Below are 18,310 nucleotides of genomic sequence, written 5' to 3' on the forward strand. Positions count from 1 at the left end.
CTCAATAGACAAAAAATAAAAGTAAATGAGGGTTTGTTGTCCGTAATCTCGAACAAGTAGAAAATCTCAACAATGGTTGTAATCAGTCGGTGACGAACACAAGGATTATGTTCCCCCTATATTTTCAACTCAGTAGGATTATCATGCTTTATTAGATTAACCCAGTACCTTATATGCAGAATCTGATATGTTATGTACCATCAACTATCTTATGGAGTCATTAACGAATTTCATTCTTTACCTTTTGAGTCTCAGGATGTTGCATTACTACCATTATCCTATATTCCAGTTAACTTGTATATAACCATCTTACATAGACAATACTGATCAGCCTAGATCGATAGTTAATCTTTAAATTACTATTATGATTATCTTTTCCTAGTCACTACTTCTCTTTTGGAGTAAGTAGCGATAATCTAGGTGGGATCCTAACATTTGAAACCTCTAAGACATCTATAAACCCAAATATAATACAATACATGCAATGATATTACTAATGATTTAGAACAACTTAGCACTTCCCATACTAGCTTCAATATACCAGGGTTACCATAACCCTAAATAAGGGCTTTATCCACTCATGCATGTGAAATGATGAATGAAATTCATAATGAACAACATTAAACAATATCACAATGATTAAAAAGTAAAACCCAAAGCCAACAATTGAATTACCAATCAATATCGAGAACAAGATAATCCCAAGATCAAAATCTGAATCTTCAAATCAAATATAAGTTTGTAAGTGTTAAGATTGCATAGCCTAACTACAAAATGTCATAAGGGTATTTATAAGATACAAGGAAACCCTAAAAATCAAATCCTAAATAAAAAGGAATATATAAGTGGATGGCCACTTACTTAGGCCATATACGGACCGTATGTGGTCCTAGGCAAGTGCCAGAACTTCTGTGTAAATCCTTCAACTCTCTAGACTTGGAATTTTGTAACATACTTTGGACACAAATGGACTGTATGTGCTACATACAGACTGTATTTGCTACATCAGACTGTATTTGCTACATACAGACTGTATGTGCCCTTAGCAAGTGACAGAGTCTTCTTTTTCCTGCTTATGAGCCTCTAGCCTTCAAGTTCTAATATATAATTTGATCACCTACGCTTGGTTTGTGGCACATACACCCAAAATTGCACTAGTAAGTCGAAAAAAACTTCAATTTTCATCTTTTTCTTTAGTTTAGCATCCAAAGCCCTATTCCCTGCCAAACAAACCCAATATGATTCATATCTCACAAAACAACCTAAGAAACTTACATATTTTCATAGTTTTAAGCGTCGAAAGTTCTATAATCTATAACATATAAACATCCTCAACTTAGAACATTTGCATGTACTCAGGCGACACAACACAACAAAACAAAACACAATGCTTTACTATGAGAATCTAAGTTATCTAAGGCAGTCAATCATTATTTTAAGATCAACGACCTTACCCTCTACTATATAAACAATTCAAAAGTAATTGTTTGTAAACATGACGAACAATAATGTGATACAAATGGGATCAATATATGGAAATTACATTAGCAACAAAAAACCATGCATATATACAAGTTACACTACCCAGACAATAAAACAGCTAGTAATACAACCTATGTGCCCTCACAATAAAAAAATCCCTCTCACTCATATGAAATATGCATGTCAATATGGGGACGGTCAAGAGATACTCACACTTAAAAGAGAAGTTCTATCAATATGCATCAAATACCATAAACTTGCCCTTATTTTCTTTACCTTAGTTTTCAGACGGTCAAGTTAGGAATACTAGAGAACTTTATTCAGCTTGTAATATAGGCTTGGGGGCTGGTATGATACATATGGATAACAAGTGACTAAGCCTCCTTGGCACTACACTAACTTTGGGGTCCATACTTAACCAGTTTAATTTTATTCCACCCTTATATGCCCCTTTTATTCCTTGTGCACATTCACGTTCGGTGTGGTTTCTTTTATTCATTCTTTTAATTTTTCAAATTTTTCATATTTTTTATTTTCTTTTTCTACCACACCCTACTCTACACTTTTTTCTCTTATTTTACCCTTATTCATACCTATTTTACATTACTCTCCCCTATGATAGCCATCGTCAACTTAGGCAATTTGCCTGAGTTGAGGTGCATAATTACCAAGGAGGACCTAGGCCAAAACAGGTTCATTCTAACACAAATGGGAAGATAAAAGGTTAAAACAAAGAAATAGGATACAAAAATACAAGGCTAAAATTGGACTAATATAAAAATGTCCTATGATCCTTCCTAACCAACTATCCTACAACCTAGGCAAGACTAACTGGGCAAGTTCTAGATTTAACACACAAAGGGTATTTGGTAGCATCCTACAGGCACATGGAACAGAGTCACATCACAAGCTGCTACCTATTCGGTTCATGAACAATTGAGCAATGATTATCATGTCCCTAATATAATGCCATAACAAAATCAATAATAGTCACACATTATTCACATAGTTCTAAAAACAAAACACATCACGACAAAAATTTTAACCTAGACATGTTGATTCTACAATGATACCTCCTCAGCCTATAGGAAAAAAAGAACAGGAAAAAATACCCATGGCAGTTATGGTATACCCCACCCCCAACAAAAAGTTATGCACTATCCCTAATGCACTAAAAATGTAAAGTAGGGGAGTAAGGACATACCTGAGACATAATAGGCATCTATTTTATGATAAGAAAAATCACTATATACCTTAGGTTTTCTCCCAAGAACTGCCTAATTTATTTTCATGGCATGAATCAGTTGCCTTGGCTACTCAGACTTTGCCAAGGTCCATCACAACATAGACTTTCACTTCCTCAGGGTTACCCATTTAGTGTATCACTCGATGCCCATTCGCCTTGAATGGGACTTCACCATCATGCTTTATATCTATAGCACCATATGGGAATACCCGAACTATGGTGAATGGCCCATACTACCTAGACTTTAGCTTGTTAGTAAACAAGCGAAGTCTTGAATTATACAGCAAAACCAAATCACCGGGCACAAACTCTCTTTTGTCAATTTTCTTATCATAATACGGCTTCATTATTTGTTTTCATATGGAAGAACTCTCATAAGAACAGAGTAGAAATTCATCCAAATCATTTATTTTGCCTAATGTTTACCTTGATGTATCATGCCGCTCTAAATTCAACCTTTACAATGCCCATAGTGTCTTATGCTCGAGCTCGACCGACAAATAGAATGTCTTTCTGTATATGAGCCGATATGGGGAAGCACTTATGGGAGTCTTATAATCTTTCCAGTAGGCCTGCAATGCATTATACAACTTTCTAGACCACTAAGCCCCAATGGTAGTCACAGTCTTCGCCAATATGGATTTGGTCTCTCTATAGGAAACCTCAACTAGCCCGCTTGTCTGAGGATGGTAAGGTGTTGCCACCTTATGCCTTACACCATATCTATCAAGAAAGGACATAAACAAATGGTTGCAAAAGTGCAATCGACTATCACTAATAATAGCATGTGGAGTGCCAAATTGAGAAAAATGTTTTTGCATAGAAAAGCAGTGACACTTCTACCTTCATTGCCTGGAAGTGCATTTGCCTCCATCTATTTTAAAACATAGTCAACCACCACTATGGTATACCTCATGCCATAGGAGCTCATGAGTAGACCCATGAAATTAATTCCCCATATATTAAATAGCTCCAACTCAAAGATAGGCGTTATGAGGAGTTCATGGCATCATGAAATACTAAATTAACGATGACATCGGTCACTGGCTTGTGCATAATCATGAGCATCCTTATAAATCATAGGCTAGTAGAACCCATGTTGTAGAATTTTATGGTTTGTATGGGTACCACTATGATGACCCCAACTAGTTACGAATGACAAGTTTCAAGAATGCTCATCATCTCCACCTCAAGGATACATCTCCAAATAAATCCATTTATACAAACCCTAAAAAGATATGGCTTATCCTAAAAGAACTTTTCCATCTCATGTATAAATCTCTTGTAGTGCAGGAAGGATAGGTCTTCTCAGAAAAAATCACATGACAAATAGTTGGCAAAATCAGCAACCCAGAGGATTAAGTCTTGAGATGCTTCTAAGACCCGCTAATCTAGAAAAATATCATCTATGTAAATCTCATCCCCTACTTTCTGCATTGCCCCATCCTCAAGCTTGGACAAGTAATCTGCAACTTAGTTTTCAATTCCATTCCAGTCCTTCACTTCAAAATCAAACTCTTGTAGTAAGAGGACCCAATGAATCAATCTTTGTTTGGAATTATTTTTTGACATTAATTACCTAAATAATGCATATGCTGTATGGACTATGAATTTAATCCCAATCAAGTAGGATTGGAATTTTTCAAAGTCTAAAAGCACCACCAACAACTCTTACTTTGTAACTATATAGTTCTTCTATGTGGGTTTTAATGTCTTTCTGAAATAATATATAGAATGAAGGATCTTCTCTTTCCTTTGTCCTAGGACGGAACCTAAGGCTACTCTACTCGTATTACACATGACCTCTAATGGTGCAGACCAATCAGGGGACACAATGATAAAAGCTAAAATCAATTGCTCCTTAAGGCAATTGAAGGCTTTCAAGTATGAATCATCGAATATAAATTTCACCTTTTTATCTAAACACTTGCATAAAGGATTTGCAATCTTATAGAAGTCCTTGATGAACCTCCTATAAAAGAGTGTATGGCCTAAAAAGCTTGGTATACCTTTAACTAAGACTGGTGGTGGCAACTTTTTAGTTATATTAATCTTAGCTTTGTCCAACTCAATACCCTATTTAGAGATCTTGTGTCCGAGAATAGTACCTTCTTTTCCCATAAAATGACTTTTTCCCAAATTCAATACCAAGTTACAATCTTTACATCTCTATAGTGTGTTGGCTAGATAGGCTAAACACTCAACAAAAGAGTCCCCAACTGCTGAAAAATTATCCATGAAGACCTCGATCATTTTCTTCACCATATTAGAAAATATGGATATCATGAATCGCTGAAAGGTGTAAGAAGATTTGCATAACCCAAATGGCATTCTTTTGAATGGAGAAGTCATGTGAGGGCAAGTGAATGTCATCTTTTGTTGGTCCTCGGGGCAATAGTATCTAATTATAACCCAATTACCCATCAAGAAAATAATATCAACCCCGACTTGCTAGTCTATCAAGTATCTAAGTCATAAAAGGCTTAAAGAAGTAGTCCTTCTGGGTCCAAGTGTTTAGCTTTCTATAATCCATGCAAACTCTCCACATGGTCATTGGTCTCATAGGAGGAAGATCATTCTTCTCATTGGGAACTACTGTAATTCTACCCTTCTTCGATATGCATTGAATAGATATAACTTACTTACTGTCTACGATGAGGTAAACCACTCCAGAATCTAACTACTTAATAATTTCTTACTTCATAACCTCCTACATAGGAGGGTTCAATCTGCGCTATTGCTCAATGCTAAAAATGCATTCTAGCTTAAGCTATATTTTATGAGTACAAATACCTGGTGGAATTCCCACAATATCTGCTATGGTCCATCTAATGGCTTTCTTGAACCTCTGCAACAAAGATATCAATGCTTCCACCCGCGACTCTAGCAAATCTATAGAAGCCCCTAAGAATGCATACCGTAAGTGAGATAGAAAGGCTTTTAATTCCAAAACTGGTGGCTCTTCAATGAATGGTTTAACAGGAGGAATGGTTTTATTTTTGTGATCCAGATCCAGCTTTATTAGAGCATAATTAAAAGAACCTCTACCGTGCAATACTTTAACCATCTCATTATATTATTCGATGGATCACTTTCAAAATTCATGATTACAACTGCTAATGCTTCAATCCTAAGCCTCTCTTCAACAGACACAAAGCTTGCATCAACATCATTATCAATGATATCTATCACTGACACAACTCACATATAAAATAGTTGTTCTACTAATAGACATATAATAATGCTCAACTTACACCATCATTTGGTGCCAGGTGGTGCTGTCAATATAATAACCCAACTTCGGTTGGGGTCGAATCCATGAGGAGTGTAATTTAAATTTTGAGACTTATGTACGTTGAAAGTCACTGAGTGCTGACCCGCAATGTAGACTTATAGCAAAACATAAACTAAAATAAGGGGTATGAGTTAAAATTTATCTTAAACAAAATCTACTTATGACACTAAGTAAGAGCAACAATTATTGGAATAAAATTTAATAAGAGAAGAGTCTTAGGGTTATGCAATACTAGGGGTCATTCATGCAATAGGTGTTTAAAGGTTAGTCCATTTCTTATTCAAAGAAGTGGGTAGGCTAGATTTTATGTCTTAGTGCAAGTCTTTCAACATAACGCTAGAATTGCATTCATAGATTCTTTTGAATAACCATGAGCATGCTAAACTTACCAATCCAAAACCTCAACTTAGCATACCTATTTCTAGGATGATGTCAATCAATCTATTTAAATCACATACCATCCTTATTTCTAAGATAATGATAAGGAGATAACTAGTATCAAATATTAGTCCAAAATTACTCATCACCCACATCCCTCTTTCAAGGATTATGTGGGATCCAAGCCAATTGGAGCTTTCACCTACAACAGTTAATTCAATCATAGAGTGATAGAAAAACCCAAAATCAATAACTACTAATTAGGAATAGAAATCAACACCCATACATATTAACACCATAGTCAAGCATAACCCCAAGATAAATATTTAGCTACTCATGAAATTGAAGAAAAGAGATATACACAAGTTGGCATTCAATGCCTCAATTAAAGATGCAAAGTAAGAATAATTCCAACTTTAATTCTCAAATCAAAACTAAAAAAATCTCTTGGAAGTTGAATAAAAATTGTTCTTTCCCCAAGAGTAAAGTGCTTTATTTATACCAAAATTGAAAATTAGTTGTGAGCTACCCTCACTGTGTATGGGTTTGAGCTTTTAAGTCTTGGGATTTAGTTGTGCGAATTGACCATTTTGACCTTGGAGGATTTACATGCCATTGATATCGCCCTTGGTTGATCACTATTATGACTCCCATGATCGCTTTCCCTTTCAATCGCCAGGATTTTTCCTTGCTTTGACCGGGTACAATCGCGACCCTCAGACCGTGATCGTATTAACTTAGGGTCGATTCCTGTTTCTTATTTCCATCTGGTGCAATCACTTTACTCTTTTACTTTCCTTTTCATCTTACTTTCCTGCTTTTCTTTCGATTACTTGTAAATAAGCAAACAATGGGACTTAGTGTATTCAATTGGATAATTAGCCCCTTTTACACAATTTAATCAAAGTAGTGTGCAGGAATTTAGATACCAATGAATGGAAAATTTTCCACTCGTCAACACCCCTACTTAAATATTTGCTTTTCCTCAAGCAACACTACATCTCTCTCAATGAGAGTACTCAATTCTAGGCCCATTCATTTGACCAAATGATCACAACGATTCCAAACTCAATTAGTGCAACCAATTTTCCCACAAGCATAGAAAACGTTATTCTTACAACTCCCCTCAAAATCAAACACACTTTCAAGGGTGGAAAAGACTTTTAAGAATAACTAAGCAATGACCAAAAACTCTCTAGGAATGACTCTATATCAATAGTGACCCAACTACACTCTTTTGTCTTATTTTCAGAGGATGAAAACTTCACCAACCTGAACTAGTCCACATGCCTCCTCATGAAAGGAAATCCCACACATCAAGGTATATATTATGCAAGAAGGGAAAAAAGTGAGAGCACCCACTTTCGGAAAGAATCTCTCAATTCAAAAAAGTATCATGCCATATACTTGTCACCACTTAATTGAAGACACTTGGTTAGAGATCTCAAAAGACTTTTTTCAAGTGTATAATGTAGGCTCAGGAAAGGGTAGGATAAACATTTGGGATCAAAGTGACTATACCATTCTTGAACTCTACATATCAAACTATTCAATTAAATTTGGTACATTGGTCACTTCATTTCTTTACAATGACACATATGCCTTCTTTTACTACCTTGATTTACCCATCTTTTGAAATAATTTTCTTCTCATCTTATTTTGTTTATACATTTCATGTAATTGTTTCCTTTGTTGAATCCTTTATTTTTCCTGTTCATTTATTCCCATTGTTTAGCTCTTAGGCACTCACTTATTATCCTGTGGCCTAAAGTTACCTTTTCCAAGATTTACCACCCCCAACTTAGGATTTTAGCCTCAAGTTGCACTTTTAGGTTCAAGGAGAGTAGGGTTCAAAAGAGGGATAAAAGTCAAATGGCTCATGGATTATAATGTGGTTGACAAAGAAAGGTTCAAAGTCTCAAAGGCTTAAAGTGGGTAACTAGTGATACAATATACGTATGGGTAGGATTTTTAGGCTAAAGTGGATTTCCATTTTCACCATCCTAAGATCATTTCACCAACTATGCATAATCCAGATTAGCTTTGAGAGACTAATAGGGCAGGTTCTAGATGACATAAGTAAGCATGAGAATTAAATGACTACGCTTACCATACAAGACATGCAAACTCTTCAAGGGGGCTTAATTGCATTTCCTACTAAATACAAAATGAGCTATTTGCCACACACTACCAACTAAAGACTTTGGAGTCACCAAAAGAGGAAAGTGTCATTACAAAATCATTCATGTCCATGCCCTTAATTTTTCACAAAAATTTTGGGTTAGAGGGCAATGTTTGTTTTGCATTTTCACCATGCAAGATTGGCTATTGTTAGCACCAAATCAAGCTGTCATCTCATATTTTGGCTCTCACAAGGGCAAAACATATGGATACTCAGACTTTACCATAGTCATAAAGGCAATCCCAAATATAGAATACCATGAGAACACAGACTTCTTTCACATCCATAGTTCACAAACCCAAAAACATGATGATTTTCCCTTAAGAAAGTTGTCACTCAATATATCATAGAAAAATTCTCATAAAATGCAATAATTAATTCACAAAGTCTCTATATTTGGTGTGAACCAAGTGTGAATTATGAGACACAGTCACAAAAATAGGCACACCCCCAACTTAAAGGCTTGCAGGACCCTCACTACATTTCATAAAAGCTTAAGAAGGGTTAGAAGGGCAACCTTAAGCTGCCACATGGATCAATTTTTTTTCATTTCCATGATCGTAGAAAGCTTGTCCACAATTCCAATATCTCAGTTGCGATTCACAGACCACGATCACAGGACATGAGGTTGATTTCCCCTATTTTGCTTTCTTTTCCTGCATAGTTACCAACGTTCCAACTTGATTTTCCCCTACTTTTTAGTCTTCCAATCTGTCTAAACACCTATAAAGCATCAAAGCTAAGTGAATTAATCAAAGATAAATGTAATAATCATATAACCAATGGGTTTTCTCCCATCAAGCGCCTGATTTAGCATTGCGATACAACACTTCTTGATCAATATTTATGATACTTGAAATGCAACAACTCAACTTTGGTCTCCCCAAGTATGCCTACATTGTACTGCTTTAACCTTTTCCTATTTATTATGAACCTCTTCTTCTCGAGGTCCTCCAAATCGATCGCACCACTAGGGTACACACTTTAAATCATAAAGAGGCCCGTCAACTTGGAATAAAGCTTACCCATAAAAATCTTCAAGTGAGAGTTGTAGAGTAGTGCACTATCTCCTACATGAAATTCCCTCCTTAGGATCTTAGAATCATGACAATTCTTTATTTTTTCTTATATAAAGTGGAACTTTCATAGGCCTTGAGTTGGAAATCCTCTAACTCGTGAAGTCCAATGACCCTCAACTTTGAAGCTTCTTCCCAATTCATGTTTAACTTCTTCAATACCCACAAAGCCTTATGGTCGAGTTCCACGGGTAAATGACATGCCTTCCCAAACACTAATTGGTAGGGGACATACCAACTGGGTTTTTTTAAGCTATCATATATTCCCAAAGTGCATCATCATGTTGCCTCACCCAATTACTTTAGGCAATATTTATGGTTTTTTCAAGGATAACTTTGATTTCTCGATTAGACACTTTGACTTGGCTACTCGTTTAGGGGTGATATAGAGTAAAAGAATTATTTCTCACCCCATATTTATCAAGAAGATCCCAAAAAACCCATTTGCAAAAATATGAGCCTCCACACTAATAATGGCTTATGATGTTCCCAATATTTTTAAAATGTACTTCTTTAAAAATAAAGTGATATTTTAGCTCTTGATGTTTAGATGAGCTATGGACTCTACCTATTTGGAGACATAATCAACTACCACTAAGATATATTTATTACATAAATAGATCATAAAAGAGCCTATAAAATCAATTCCCCCCACGTCAAAAAGTTTGACTTCAAGATTGGGTTTAAGGGATATTCCATGGATTCTTGAAATGCCACCTTACATTTGACATTGATGAAATACTTTAACCGACTCCATGGCATCTCTATGAATGGTGGGCCAATAATAAGCACATTTAAGAGATTTGGTGGTGGTTCGAATCCCTCATGGTGACCACCAAAAGGACAGGTGTGACATACTTTAAGAATGTCTTTCAATTAAACTTCCATAACACAATGCTAAATTATACCATCTACGCATTCCCAAAATAGGAAGGGTTCATCCCAAAAATACTTCTTTATATCGAAGAAGAACCATTTTATTTGATGAAAGCTAAGATTCATGAGGAGTACACCACTCACCACATAATTAGCATAGTTGGCATACCACGATGCAACATTTCCTGAGATTGACATAACTAGCTCATTGAGAAAGGTATCCTAAATCTCAATCTTTACCTGCTTTTCATAATTATTTTCAAGGCAGAAAGATGGTTGACCTCTTGATTTTTTCAATCTTTTTGATCCTTCACCTCAACGTCAAACTCTTTAAAGAGCAAGATCCATCTAATCAAGCAGGATTTAGCTTTTTTGTTTGCCATGGAGTATTTAAGAGCGGCATGATCGGTGTACATCACCACTTTCATTCCCAATAAATAGGTGCAAAAAATTTTGAAAAAATACATCACCACTAATAATTCTTGCTCCATAACCGTGTAGTAACATGGATCATCATTCAATGATCTGCTTGCATAGTAAATTGGATATAACAAATTCTCCTTCTGTTGACCTAACACGTTGCCTAGTGTAATACCACTTGCATCACATATTAGTTCAAAGGGTAAAGACTGATTCAAGGCCATAATAGTAGGGGTCGTAATAAGAAGCTCCTTGAGATGATTAAATTCCTTCAAACACTCAACATTGAAGTCAAATTTTGCCTATTTTTCAAGGAGTTTGCTCAAGGGGTGTGCAATCTTTGAAAAATCCTTTAGGAAGGAAACCCACATGACCAAGAAAACTTCTTACACCCTTTACAGAGATAGAAGGAGGTAACTTAGCAATCATCTTGATTTTTGCTTGGTCCACTTGGATTCCTTCCCTCAAGATCTTATGACCAAGCATAATTCCCTCCTTCTCTATGAAGTGACATTTTTCCCAATTAAAAACTGGATTGGTTTCCACACACCTTTTAAGCACTTTGGTCAAGTGAGCGAGGCATGACTCAAATGACTCCCCTATGATGGAGAAGTCATCCATTAACACCTCCATCGAATATTCTACCATATTGGTGAAGATAGATAACATACATCATTTGAATATTGCCGTAGTATTACAAAACATAAAAGTCATTAAAGGCAAATGTGCCATAGAGACAAGTAAATGTTGTCTTTTCTTGATCTTCTGAGGTAATGAAAATTTGGTTGTTCCCCGAGTAGTCATCAAGAAAGAAATAACACCCCTGCCTAACAACCCTATCTAGTATTTAATCCATAAAAGGCATTAGGAAATGGTCCTTCTCAGTTCAAGAGTTCTACTTGTGGTAGTATATACACACTCTCTACCCTGTGACTGGGCGGATAGGGATGATTTCATTATTCTCATTTTATAGTACCTTTATGCCACCTTTATTTGGGACACATTACACCAGACTCAATTACTTGCTATTTGAGATCGGGTAGATTACCCCACATCAAGACACTTTATGATTTCCATTTTAACCACCTCTTTTATTGGTTAGTTGAGCCTCATTTGATGTTTGACTCTTGGGACATGATATTGTTTTTGTTAAATATTATGGGAACAAATATTAGGAGCTATGCCTATAGTATCCGTAATTGTCCATCCAATGGCACGAATAAATTTCTTCACTATAATTTTCAACGCTTCCACTTGGTTAGACTCGAGATCACGTCCAAAAATAATTAGAAAAGTGTGATCATTTCCCAAGAATAAATATCAATGATGTGGATACAATAAATTCAATTTAAGTTGAGGTGGCTAAAGGATGGATGCTTCACGGGTAGACTCTCGTGATTTTTTAGATCAAGATTAAAAGTTATCAGATATTTGGTGTGAGATCCAAGTCCTGTTAAAGAGTCAACCACTTCATTGAACTCTTTAATTTCATCACTTTCAAAATTCTACAAAACTCACACTATGGGATCATTTATGAGATTCACATCAACATAATTTATTATTTTATCATCAATGACATCGATTACTAAGACTACTTGCAAGTCTATTGGTTGTTTCATGGATTTACATACATTTAAAGAAACTTATTCATTATTTATTCAAATTTCCTCTAATTACACTCCACATCAATCAATGCCCTCCTGGTGGCTAAAAATGGCCTTCCAAGAATAATAGAGATTTCATGGTTTATTTCACAATCAAGGATCATGAAGTCAATTAGAAAGATGAACCGATCTACTTTTACTAGAACATCATGTTGTATCCCCACAGGTTTCTTGATGGTCCAATTAGCCATTACTAATATCATAGTGGTAGGTTATGATTTCCCCAACCCTAGTTTATGAAATATGGCATGTGGCATTAAATTAATACTCACCCTGAGGTCACACAAGGCCTTTGAAAATTTGAAAATTCTGATGGTGCATGGGATTTTGAATGCACTGGTGTCTTCCTTGTTTTCTAACATCGTGCTTGACATGATTGAACTACAATAATGAGTCACTTCTATTGTCTCCCCCTCCACAACCCATTTTTTGGAGACTAATTCTTTCATAAACTTAACATACCTCGATATTTCTTACAAGGCTTCTATCTATGGAATATTGCTGGTTAGGTTGGTAAATTTTTCAAAAAATGTCTTAAGCTTAGCATTAGCCCCTTTTTTCTTGAGCCTGCGGGAAAAAGGGAGAGGAATTATAATTTATGGCCTAGATGAGGCTTTTTCACCTTTGAATTTTTAATGATATCTTCATTTTCCTTTAACTCATTATCATTTGGCCTCTTTTTCTTCACATTTACTTGATCATCATTTTCTCTCCCATCGGGGTCATCATTAATCTCCACACCAATGATAATAATTTTCCCACTTTTAGTGACAATATTATTTGCTACCTTACCTCTCAGCATATCTCTATTTTGTCCTGCATTGAGGTGTGCTAATATTTGATTCAATTTTTCCTCTAATTGTTGGATGGCAGTTGAATAAGACTCTACTGTTTGATATAACTTAGAGAAGTCACACCTCATTTCCCTTATTGTCTTGTTGGTCCCCTAGACTCCTTCGACTATTTGGGCCAAGAATTTCCATTTACATATCTCTCTATTTCAAGAGGGAACATTTCCAGGTTCTCATTATTTCAACCTTGATTCCCACCTTGCCTTTAGTAGAAAATGTGGAAACCCTTCAAATTTCATGTTAACAATCTCATCTCTTCCTCAAGTATCTCTCTTTCTGCATCTTCACACACCCTAGCATTCCTTAAATCTATAGCATTAACTCCTTCAAAAGAGGTTAATGTAACATGTGGAGCAATAATTTCAAGGTGTGATCTCACCTTGGTCATATTTGAAACTTGACCCATAAAGGATGCGGAGTGATCCCTTATGGCCACCTCGACATCCTCCGTGTGCCAAACTCTTGTAACTTAGTTATTTGATCTGACATGCTTGATGCAACTTCATACGGAAACTTGATAAGGGAACCTCCAAATGTGTTATCTACCATGGTTCTATTCAATTTATCTAATGCCCAATAAAGTATTTAGAGAAGCATCTTCTCGGGCACTTTGTGATTTAGGCATTGAATGATTTTATCCTTGAACCTTTGTCATACTTCATATAAAGTCTCACCACTATATTGATGGAAATTTGTGATTTCTTCCCTTAATTTCAACATCTTTGAAAGAGGGAAATATCTATCCAAAAAGGCATCCTTAAGCTTAACCCACAATATGATGGAATCGATGGGTAGAGATATCAACCATAATACCGCTTCATCCATTAAAAATAATGGGAAATGACTCAACCAAATATACTCCTGAGAGATGGTAGAAAGTGGTATAAGAAAAAGTAGGGGAGTTTTGGATCCTACTCTACGGCTAATGGTTATTATCCAAAGTTTTTGTATGATCGCCATTCTCAGCATGATAGTAGACTGAAGGATGATGCTTTCTAATCTCATACTGGTGGGGCCTAGTCTACTTTATCATATCCTCCTTATAGATTTTGCGGGTAGGTGCACTATGGGTTTTATGAAGAAAGAAGGAACAATTGGTTTAAATATGGTCACATTGGCCACTTGCAGAGGGATTGTCCTTCTAAGGTTTCTTTGGGGGAAAATAAAATTCCTATTGCCACTTTATTAGCTTCTAAACAAAAGGGTGCTACTTTTGCTTCTAGTACTGGCATAAGCCAAAATCACTTGTATGCTCTTGCTACCCTCCATGACTCTGAGGCATCTCCCGATGTTATCATTGGTATGTTATGACTCTTTTAATGTGATTCATATTAGTTTCTTGATTTGGGGTTTACTCTTTCTTATCTGACCCTATTTGTGGTTGTACATACTAGTTTTAGTCTCGAGTGTATCCCCAATCCCTTTTCTATTTCTACCAGGGTGGGTGAGTGGGTGGTACCTAGGAAGGTCATAGAGGTTGTGTAGTATCTGTTGGTGGTATAGAAAATTTGGTAGATCTGATAGAGTTAGGCATGGTTGATTTTGATGTCATATTGGGGATAGATTGATTACATTCGTTCTAGGCCTCCTTAGATTATCAGACCCATAAGGACATGTTTAAATTCTCTAATGAGCTGGTCATTAGGTAGGAACAGGATTCTCTAGTGCCTAAGGAAAGATTCATATCATATCTTATAGCTTTAAAGTTAATTTCCAAGGGATGTTTGTATTATTCGACCCAAGTTAAGAGTCTAACTCGAAGGGTCCTTCATTGACATCCATTCTCGTGGTCAATGAATTTCCTGAGGTTTTTCTTGGTGATCTTCTTGGTATCCCTCCCAATAGGTAGATTTATTTTGGGATTGACTTTGTTATGAACACTTATCCTATCTCTATCCCTTCTTATAGAATGACTTTGGCTTAGTTGAAGGATCTTATAGAGTAGTTGAAAGACTTTTTTACCAAGGGTTTTTTCCTTCATAGTGTGTATCCATGGGGTGATCCTATTTGTTTCTGCATAAGAAGGATAGTTCCATTTAAATATACATCGGTTACCATCAGTTGAATAAGGTTACTATGAAGAATAAGTACCCTCTTCATTGGATTAATGATTCAGTTGAATAAGGTTACTATGAAGAATAAGTACCCTCTTCATTGGATTAATGATTTGTTTGACCAACTTAGGGTGCTAGATGTTTCTCTAAGATTAATCCTAGGTTGGGTTATCATTAGCTAAAGATTAAGGAGGTAGATATCCCTAAAATTACCTTACAAACTTTGTATGGTCATTATGAGTTCTTAGTCATGTATTTTGGGTTGACTGATGCCCCAATGATATTCATGGACTTGATGAATAAGGTCTTTCATCAATTTCTATTTGAAAAGTGAGGTGGATCATGTCGATCACCTCCATATCGTGTTGTAAACCTTGAAAGATAAAAAATTATATGCTAAGTCTTCAAAGTTCAAATTTTTGTTGAAAGTTGTTACCTTTTTAGGTCAAGTCATTTCTAGTGAAATAATCATGGTGGATCTGTAGAAAGTTATAGTGGTTAAAAAGTGGACTAGGCCCACGACTCCAACTAATATTTGAAGTTTCTTAGGTTTAGCTGGTTACAATAGAAGGTATGTGGAAAGTTTCTCAACTATAGATACCTCATTGACTAAATTAACTAAAAAAAGGTAAAGTTTTTGTGGTCTGGTGGTTGTGAAGGTAGTTTTGAGAAGCTAAATAATAAGTTGACTTCAGCTTTAGTTTTGACTTTTCCTAAAGGCACTGATGGTTTTGTTATTTATTATGATGCATATCGTGTGGGACTTAGTTATTTGTTGATGCAGCATGGTAGGGTATTGGCCTATGAATCTAGGTAGTTGAAAGTTCATAAGAAGAATTATTCAACTTATGACTTGGCATTGTTGGTTGTGGTATTCATAATGAAGATTTGGCATCACTATTTATATGGCATCTATGTAGATATCTTTTTTTATCATAATAATTTGTTATATGTGGTTACCCTGAAGGAGTTGAATCTTAGGAAGAAAAGGTGGCTTGAGTTGTTGAAAGACTACGACATGAGTATAAACTATCACTAAGGTAAAGGTAATGTGGTTGTTGATGCTCTTAGCAGGTTATCCCTAGGGAGTCTAGCTCATGTTAATGACTATAAGTGGGAGTTGGTGAAAGATATTCACTGTTTGGCTAACCTTTGAGTTCGTCTCTTAGACTTTGAGGATGGTGGTATGTTTGTACAAGTGGTGGCAAAGTCATCCCTTATTGCTGAAATAAAAGAGAAATAGGTGTTGGATCCTATCTTAAAGAAGATTAAGGGAGATATGGGATGGAAAAAGGTTGTAGCTTTTAAGATTGGTGGCAATGGTATCTTCAGGTACCAAGGAAAATTATGTGTTCCATATGTAGATGGGTTGAGAGAAAGGATCTTGGCTGAGGCTCATGAGTCGTGTTATGTCATTCATCCCAGTTCAACGAAGATGTATCATGATCTTAACGATATCTATCGGTGGAACAATAGGAAGCGAGATATGGCCAATTTTGTGGCTAAATGCATGGTGTGTCAATCGGATAAGAAATGGATTTCGATCTAACTCTATGCCATGTATGTGTGAGATGCTACCTAGTTTCCTTTGTGTGTTAAATCCAAAACTTTCCTGGTTAGCCTTTCCTAGGTTGTAGGATAGTTGGTTAGGAAAGGATCATAGGACATTTTTTATTTAGTCCACTGTTTCCCTAAATGACCTTCTAATGTGAAATATCATCCCTTCATCCTATTTCTGAGCCTTGTAGCCTATTTTTTTATTTTAACCTTTCACCTCCCCATTTGTGTTATAATGAACCTATTTTGGCCATGGTCCTCCTTTGACATTATGCACCTTAACTCAAGAAAATTACCTAAGTTGAGGGTGTCTATCATAGGGGTGCATAATGTAAAGTGGGTATAAAAAAGGGTAAAATAAGAGAAAAAGAAAGTAAAGTTGGGTGTAGTAGCAAAAGAAAATAAAAATAAAAGAAAGGTTGAAAAATTTGAAAAAAATAAAAGAAACTATACCTAACCTAAATATGCAATTAAGAATAAAATGGTGGAATAAAAAGAAATTGGTTAAATTGTGGACCTCAAAGTTAGTGTAGTACCAAGGAGGCCTAGTCACTTTATATATCCATATGTACCATACTATCCCCCCAAGCCTACATTACAAGCCAAATAAAGTCCTATAGTGATCCTAACTTGACTATTTGAAAGATAAGGTAAAGAAAATAGGGGCTAGCCTATGGTATTTGTTGTGCATTGGTGGAACTTCTCTTGTGAGTGTGACTGTCTCTTGATTGTCCCTGCATTGACATGCATGATTTCATATGATTAAGTGGGACTTCTTTGATGTAAGGGAACTATGGACTGTATTGCTAGCTATTTACTTGTTTGGGTTATGAGATGTGTATATATGCATAGTTGTCTATTATTTATATAATTTCATATCTTGATTCCATTGTGTCATATTATTGTGCTTCATGTATACACACTATTGGTTTATAACTATTGAACTTAGAGAGGGTAATGTGTTTGAGCTAAATTTTATGATTGACTACCATAGGTATCTTAAGTTTCTCTCGGTTAAGCATCATCGTATATTGTGTTGTGTTTTTGTTGCCTGAGGACATGCAATATTCTTAGTTGAGGGTCTTGATATGCCATGAATTAATAACACTTATGATGCATAAACTTAGAGAATATGTATGTACTTGCAGCTATTTTATTGGATTTGATGTGTTTTTGGAGTAAATTTGCAGAAAACCACGTTTTGAATGCTAAATGGAAAAGGATCATTT

At 35.7% G+C, this 18,310-nt stretch overlaps 1 non-coding gene across 1 annotated transcript; it reads left to right on the forward strand.

Annotated features, from left to right (window-relative positions):
• The first annotated feature begins 14,077 nt into the window (after positions 1-14,077).
• On the forward strand, positions 14,078-14,184 carry LOC124886941. The gene has a single exon (XR_007044337.1). It is a non-coding gene; the product is annotated as a small nucleolar RNA R71 (small nucleolar RNA).
• The last annotated feature ends 4,126 nt before the right edge of the window (positions 14,185-18,310 follow it).

This window comes from Capsicum annuum, chromosome 8, assembly GCF_002878395.1.
Source record: "Capsicum annuum cultivar UCD-10X-F1 chromosome 8, UCD10Xv1.1, whole genome shotgun sequence".
In the NCBI taxonomy this organism is placed as follows: domain Eukaryota; kingdom Viridiplantae; phylum Streptophyta; class Magnoliopsida; order Solanales; family Solanaceae; genus Capsicum; species Capsicum annuum.